The sequence below is a fragment of the Mesocricetus auratus genome, unplaced genomic scaffold, assembly GCF_017639785.1.
Source record: "Mesocricetus auratus isolate SY011 unplaced genomic scaffold, BCM_Maur_2.0 Super-Scaffold_100003, whole genome shotgun sequence".
Classification (NCBI taxonomy): Eukaryota; Metazoa; Chordata; class Mammalia; order Rodentia; family Cricetidae; genus Mesocricetus; species Mesocricetus auratus.
Window position 1 is genome coordinate 19,486,725 of NW_024429188.1, and position 7,595 is coordinate 19,494,319.

Consider the following 7,595-nt stretch of genomic DNA (forward strand, 5'->3'; position numbering starts at 1 on the left):
GCTGTGCAGGAAATCTAGTCAGCTAGGAATCTGTATTGAGTAGTGTGTAGATAAGAAGTGTGATGTTTAAAGTGATTGGAGTTAATGTAGAGAACCCAAATGATTTGGCTAGTGTTGTACAGCTAGATTTTTGTTTGTCTGTTGTTTGGACGAACCAATACTGGAATTCTGGCTATCTAGTGCAAGTGTATCCAACCTGTGGTCTATAGACCACACATATTCCAGAATAGATGTGACTGCAGCTCAGCATGTTTGCAGATTGCAACATCATATCACAATTTCAAGTTGATGTCTAGTTTAAAATTCAGTTAATTACCAGCATCAACTGTGTGTGAGATGCTGGGATGCATCCCATTCTACTCCAGGTACTGAAGTATTTAAACTACGGCAAAGTCACACACAAACTCTACAGCTCCCAATGTTCCCTGAGCTTTTTGCTTGTGTTCTTATGAACAACTATCCCAGCGATGGACACTGAACTTTAATGGTCTAGGAAGAACAGTATCTGAAAACTGTCAACCCTGAGCTCCATTCCTTCCTGATAATACAGCCAAGAGCTATTTAAGTGTCTGGAAAGATGGCTCCATGAGTAAGTACTTGCTGGATAAGGATGAGGACTCAAGCTCAGAACCTCAGAACCAATGTAAAAAGCAGAGGTGGCACCATACATCAGTAACCCCAGTGCTGAGGAGACAGGAGAAGGGGGCCATGCTTTTGGGAACTTGCTGGCTAATCAGTCTAGCCAAAATAATGATCACCATTCTCAGTGAGAAACTCTGTCTCAACACGAAATGTGACACACTCACACAGAGAGTTATTAACATATTTATTTTCTCCTGTTGACATAGTCTCAAAAGCATTTCCTATACAAAGAACCAACTAAATGAAGTGCATACCCAAAAGATAAAGCTGTTGATGCCACATTAGGTATGGGTTGCCAGGTAGACAGCCTCAAGGCAAAAGAGTAGATGCCAAGGTAGGTTGAAGGGTGCATGTATGAGGTGAATGAACAAAGAGGAACATTCCACACCAGTGTTTCAGAACCCCGGAGAGCTCCTAGTGCCCCATTGCTTTTAGAATGTTTCTTCAGAGACCCAGTTGGGTGTGTCAGTCTTTCTTCAGGTATCTCTATTTGATATTGAGGGCTTGTGCATATTCTTTCTGAAGAGTTCAGGACCTGTTTCCGGTAAGTATGTTGAGGCTGTCATATTCTGAGAAAAATCTAGAAAAATACATAATTGAGAGACATCATACTTTTGAATTATTATATTTTCTAGAAATGCCCTCTTTCAGGTTGGAAGCTTGTGTTTAAGTGGGTCTGGGATCCAAATAACATACACAACAGAAACCTTAATACAATTAAGAGGCTCTTTATTAGCCCCTTGACCCTCACAGGAGGAACGACTACAATTTTCTTCTGGAAGGTATTTTGTCAAGCAAGTTGAGTATAGTCTGTGAAAACAGGTCTTTCAGTAAAATAACTTTGTTGTAAGTGGAGTTTTAAGAACCTCAGTTACTAAGTCTATTCCTCATTATTGGGACATTGTTAATGTTTTAAATTATTCTATCACACTAATCCAGTTTTCCAGGGTTTTTTAAAAAAATGTTCTCCTCATGTTTATCATTTCTTCTATACAGAATTTTAATTTTTGGTATTCAATTATTTTTGTCATAAGAATGATTTTTATCACCTCAGAGCTTGTAAAGTTTAGAATAATTTCAGATACTTAAAAATGTAATATGTTCCCTCTTAAATTAATTTTTATCCTAATTTACCCATCTGACATCATGAATGAAGTATCAGTTTCAACCAATTTTCCTCTAAGGCACTAACAGATACTCCAATACAATTTATAATCTAATCTTCTTTTGACCGTATAGCTTGTCAGTTTAACCATTGACTCTGGTAACCTGCATGGGTAGAAATATAGAAAGATACATTTCAAATATCATGAAAAGAAGTAACATGAAGTAACATAGACTTATTCAACCCTGTCCAATGTGGGTTGTACCACCCATCTTTTCAGGGAGTTACAATCTTGTCCTGAAAGTTCCAATTTGTGTATGGGTGTGTAAATGTGAGTGCATGCAGAAGCCAGAGGTTGGTGTCAGGTATCTTTCGCCATCAATTTCGTGCCAGGATCCATAAAGATGGCTACACTCCATCTTTGCTAAAGACCAGAGAGTTCAAAACTGTCCCTAGTAAATCATAAGACGTAAAGGTCAAAGGTGTGGCTACAGAAGGATGTTTGATCTTGGTCTTTGGTGTCCTTTCCAAATAACAAGAGATTGGGTCTGAGGTTTCTCTTACACTTGACCCTCAAGGCCAGGTAACAAGAAATTAAATATAAGGTATGGTAACTGAATCCCTGGAGAATTGAGGAAAAAAAGTCTGTTTGTTCTTTATACATGATACCATGTTCCCCTTTTTGGTTAAGGTATTTAAGACTGGTGAAAAATAAACTTGGGGTGTTCAGTATTGACTGAATTTGCTCTCCTGACATCTATCCTGTGTTTCCATCTTTTCCTTTAATATCTTTGCTAGCCTTTCTTAATCCACACTCCCTCTCTCAGGTACGAACTGTGGCAAGTCGTCTGGCTCTGACTGCATCCCTGAAAAGACAGCTTCCAACACTTTTTATTTTTAACAAACACTTTTTTATTATATATTTAAATTAGAAACAAGCTTGCCTCCCAGCTCCCTCTCTCTCCCCTTCATGCCCATTCTCCCGTCAGCCCCACCAGCCCCCACCCAATCTCCACTCCATTCCCCAGGGAGGGTAAGGCCTTCCATGGGGGATCTCTAGAGTCTGTCATTTCATTCCTGGTCCCTCCCCCAAGTGTCCAGATTGAGAGCGCTTCCCTCATTGTAGGATGGGCACCCAAAGTCCATTTGTGTCCCACGGAAGAATACTGATCTACTACCCCAAACCCCATAGATTGCCTAGGTCTCCTCACTGACACCCATATTCAGGGGGTCTGGATCAGTCCCATACTGGCCTCTCAGCCATCAGCCTGGGGTCCAAGATCTCGTTCAGGTCAGCTGTTTCTCTGGGTTTCACCAGCCCAGTCTTGACCCCTTTGCTCATCACTCATCGCTCTCTGTCACTGGGTCCCAGGAATTCAGTTCAGTGTTTAGCTGTGGGTGTCAGCCTCTGCTTCCATCTGTCACTAGATGGAGGTTCTAGGATGGTATGTAAGATAGTCATCAAAATCATTATCAAGGATGAGCATTTAAATTAGTCTCTCCACTACTGCTTAATTTGCCAGTTGATGTCATCCTTATAGATCTCTGGAGATCTCACTAGTGCCAGATCTCCCCTTAAACCTATAATGACTCTCTCTATTATGGTATCTTTCATCCTGCTCTCCTCTATTCTTCCCCAAACTCAACCTTCCTGCTCCCCCACGTCCTTCTCTCCCCTCCTCCTCTCCCCTATCTTTTTCCTGGCTCCCTTCCTCATCCCCCCATGCCCCACCCACCCCATGCTCCCAATCTTCTCAGGAGATCTTGCCTCATTCCACCTTCTCTGGGGTACCATGCATATCTCTCTTAGGGTCCTTCCTGTTTCCCTGACTCTCTGGCAGTGGGATTGTAGTCTGGCACTCCCCTGATTCGTGTCTAAAATCCATATATGAATGAGTACATGCCATGTTTGTCTTTTTGTGACTGAGTTACCTTACTCAGAATGGTTTCATCTACTGCCATCCATTTGCCTAAAAATTTCAAGATTCAATTTTTTTTCTGCTGAGTATTACTCCATTGTGTAAATGTAGCACATTTTCTTTATCTACTCTTCAGTTGAGGGGCAGCTAGGTTGCTTCTGGCTATTACAAATAGTGTTGCTATGAACATAGTGGAACAGACATCCTTGTTGTATGAATGTGCATCTTTTGGGTATGTGCCTAAGAGTGGAATTGCTGGGTCTTGTGGTAGACTGATTCCCATTTTCCTGAGGTATCTCCATACTGATTTCCAAAGTGGCAGTACAAGTTGACATTCCCACCAACACTGGAGGAGTGTTCCCCTCTTTGCACACATCCTCTCCAGCATAAACTGTCATTGGTCTTTTTGATTTTATCCATTCTTACAGGAGTAAGATGGTATCTCAGAGTTGTTTTAATTTGCATTTCCCCGATTGCTAGGGATGTTGAGCACTTTCTTAAGTGTCTCTCAGCCATTTTAGTCTCCTCTATTGAGAATTCTGTATTTAGTTCTGTAGACCACTTTCCGAATTAAAAACCCTGATATTAACCCACACAAATATGAACACTTGGTTTTTGACAAAGAGGCTAAAATTGTACATTGGAAAAAAGAAGGAATCTTCAACAAATGGTGCTGGCATAACTGGATGATAGCATGTAAAAGACTGCAGTTAGATCCATGTCTATTGCCACGTACAAAACTTAAGTCCAAATGGATCAATTGACCTCAACATAAATCCAGCCACACTGAACCTGTTAGAAGAGAAAGTGGGAGGTACCCTTGAACAAATTGGTACAGGAGACCACTTCCTGAACATAATACCAGTAGCACAGTGAAATCGACAATTAATAAATGGAACTTGCTGAAGCTGAGAAGCTTCTGCAAAGCAAAGGGCACAGTCAACAAGACAAAAAGGCAGCCCACAGAATGGGTAAAGATATTCACTAACCCCACATCTGGCAGAGGGCTGATCACCAAAGTATACAAAAAACTCAAGGAGCAAGTCTCCAAAACAACAAAGGATCCAATTAAAAAGTAAGTGGTCTACAGAACGATTTTACTTTTAAAGATAGGGTCTCACACTGAACCTGGTGCTCATTAACTGGGCTACACTGACTACCTAGAATGGCCCAGATCCACCAGCCTTGCCTCCTCAGCACTAGGATTACAGGTGTACTTGACCACATTTGGCTTTTTGAGTAGGTGCTAGAGATAAACATCAGGTCCTTGTACTTGCATAGCAAGCACTTTGCCAACTGAGTCATCTTTCTGTGCCCAAAGTTTAAATTTTGACTACACTATTTATGTGTTTGAATATAGCAATTTATTAGCGTTTAAGTATTTTAAAGTGGATATTCAAATTTCACTAACATATTGCAGATATGAAATGAAATGTATTTTCTGGACTAGGTGTGTAGCTCAGTGGTAGAATACTTGCCTAGCATGTGCAAGTTCTGAAGTATAATCCCAAGCACTACAAAATGTGTAGCTTTTTTTAAAACACAAGTACTTCCCATAACACTTTGATTTGGAAATAAATATATTGAGAACCATCATCTGTTGCACAACTTTTCCTGGGAAGTCTATTTCTATTTGCCCCACACAATGAGGATACTGACAGGTCAAAGAAAACATTTCATGTAAGTCCAGCTGGAATATCCAACAAGTTTATTGGAATTATTTACAGGTTCTTAGATGATTAAAAGGTAGCCTCACCACTATGATGTCTCTAATTGAAACTTACGATTTTTACTACTGATTCATCTGTGATGGTTAGTTTTATGTCTACTTAATGAAAGCCAGAGTCATAAAATCATGCTGTAGGGCATTTTCTTAATTGGTGATCAAGAGGGGAAGGACCTAGCCCATGGTAGGTGGCGCCATCCTTGGGCTGCTATTCAGGGGTTCTATAAGAAAGCAGGCTGAGTAAGCCAGTAAGCATGGCCTCTGCATCAGCTCCTGCCTCCAGAATTCCAGCTCTGCCTGAGTTCCTGTCCTGACTTCCTCTAGTGATTGACAGTGATGTGGAAGTGTAAGCCAAATAAACCCTTTCCTCCCCAACTTGTTTTGGTCATGGTGTTTCATCAGAGCAATAGAAATAAAGCCAGGACAGTAGCCTAGGGGAAGGGTGGTACTTCTTTAATCTCCCGAGTCTCTTGCTACCTCTACAAGGGGATGTTCCTATGCCATGTCTCATTACCACAGCTACTCTGATTCAAGCAGCTGCGCAACAGCATCTTGTTGTTTATAGTATCTGTGACTTATTGCCTCCTGCTTTTTAAAGTTTCCTTCACGTCTCAAAATAAGATGTAATAATTCTGATTCTCTGAGGTCTTTCACGCCTTTTATTATTAGATTTACTCTCAGGTATTTAGTATAAATATCATATTCTGTTAGTTTCTGATGTTCTGCCCAAATTCTGAACCCACAATCACCAAGAGGTCTATTTCAATACGAAAGCAAAGAGTCTTTTATTGTAGTTGTTTAATGAGCTAATCCCATAGCTCAGGCCTTTCATCCATCCACCATGGCGGATGCCTGGAGAAAGACCCTGAGAAACCTCGAGGTGGATATAGGGATGAGCCCAGAAAGCTATCTGCCCAATATGGCAGAGATATGAAGATTAGCCCAGGTGGGCTATTTAAGGAAAAGAAAAGTATTCTCTCTCTTTTCTCTGGAAGCCTGCCATGCTTCTGTCTCCCCAGCTTGTATGTAAATTCTTTCTCTGGTAAATGGTAAATTATATTCCATATTGAATTGGCCTCCCACCTCAGCTGGTGTCAGAAGAGAAAGCCTATGCCTTCAAAATGGTAGGAACCTCCACCTGCCCAGCCCAGCGGCACGGCTGAGACAAAGAACACCAGCTTTCTTCAGTGTGAACCACAACCTATGCAGAGCTGCCATCGGGACCTGCTTGTGCTGCAGGCCATCAGGTGAATGCAATTAGTTTCCTGACACTGGTGACAGCCGCACCACCCTCTCTCATTTGCAACCGAGCACATTTGTTCAGAGCTCTAGCCTGCCTGGCACACTGCCTCATGGTAGTGCCAAAGAACTCCAGCCTTTGAAAAATGGCATGCATATCTTCTCCCGTTGCCTGTACAAACCCATGGCTTCTGGCCCACCTCACGCTGTGCAGCCCTGAGGTGAGTGCTGATCAGGATTCCAGCCTGCTTCCCTTGCCCCAGGAAACTGTGGGGGGAGTTCGCCATTCATACCTGCCTCAGCTGACCACCAGGTGCCAGGTGATTCACGCACTGGCCTATGGCCATCAGTGACCCACAGCCTGCCTCTTTCCCCCCTGCTGGCTCAGTCACCACCAAACACCCCCAAACACGAGTTAGCTATCACAGCCCCTCCCGCTCCAGCCTGCTTCAAGAGGTGCTTACACTGCACTGCCTTTCATAGCTCCCACTGCAGGCATGGCCAGGTGAATTGTGCCCCTCCTTACCCATCAGTGCACCAAAACCCAATCGTTGAGGGGTTTGCCTGCTTCTTCCTCCAGCGAATTTCTCCCACTACAGAGCCGCCACCAACCCTCCCAATGCCGCCACCACTGCTGCCTGTTGAGTTCCCTTGTGTTGGGGTACCGCAGACCAGCTCAGAAGTCAGAGCAAGGACCCCGTGCATGGTGTGGCTGCAGCCCCATTCTCCTGTTCTCCCGTTGCAGCACAGCTTCGGGATAAACAGCTCCCCTTGGTTCCCTCCGCTTCCCGGAAACTGTGGTCCTTGCGGGCTGCTGTTACAGGCTGGATTCAGGATCCTAGTACCCGCCATCTAAGGCCAGATCATAGGTTTCCACGGATATTTCTTAGCCACGTGTCCCTCAACCTTCCCAGGCCTTTCCCTTCCCGAATCTGTTCGTTAATTTTGTATAGGCTGTGGTTAG

The 7,595-nt window shown here is 43.1% G+C and overlaps 1 long non-coding RNA gene across 1 annotated transcript; it reads right to left on the reverse strand.

The window, feature by feature from the left end:
• Positions 1-809: 809 nt before the first annotated feature.
• On the reverse strand, positions 810-7,382 carry LOC121139818. The gene is made up of 2 exons (XR_005876684.1): positions 7,158-7,382; positions 810-1,222 (listed from the first exon to the last, which is right to left on the reverse strand). It is a non-coding gene; the product is annotated as an uncharacterized LOC121139818 (long non-coding RNA).
• Positions 7,383-7,595: the final 213 nt, after the last annotated feature.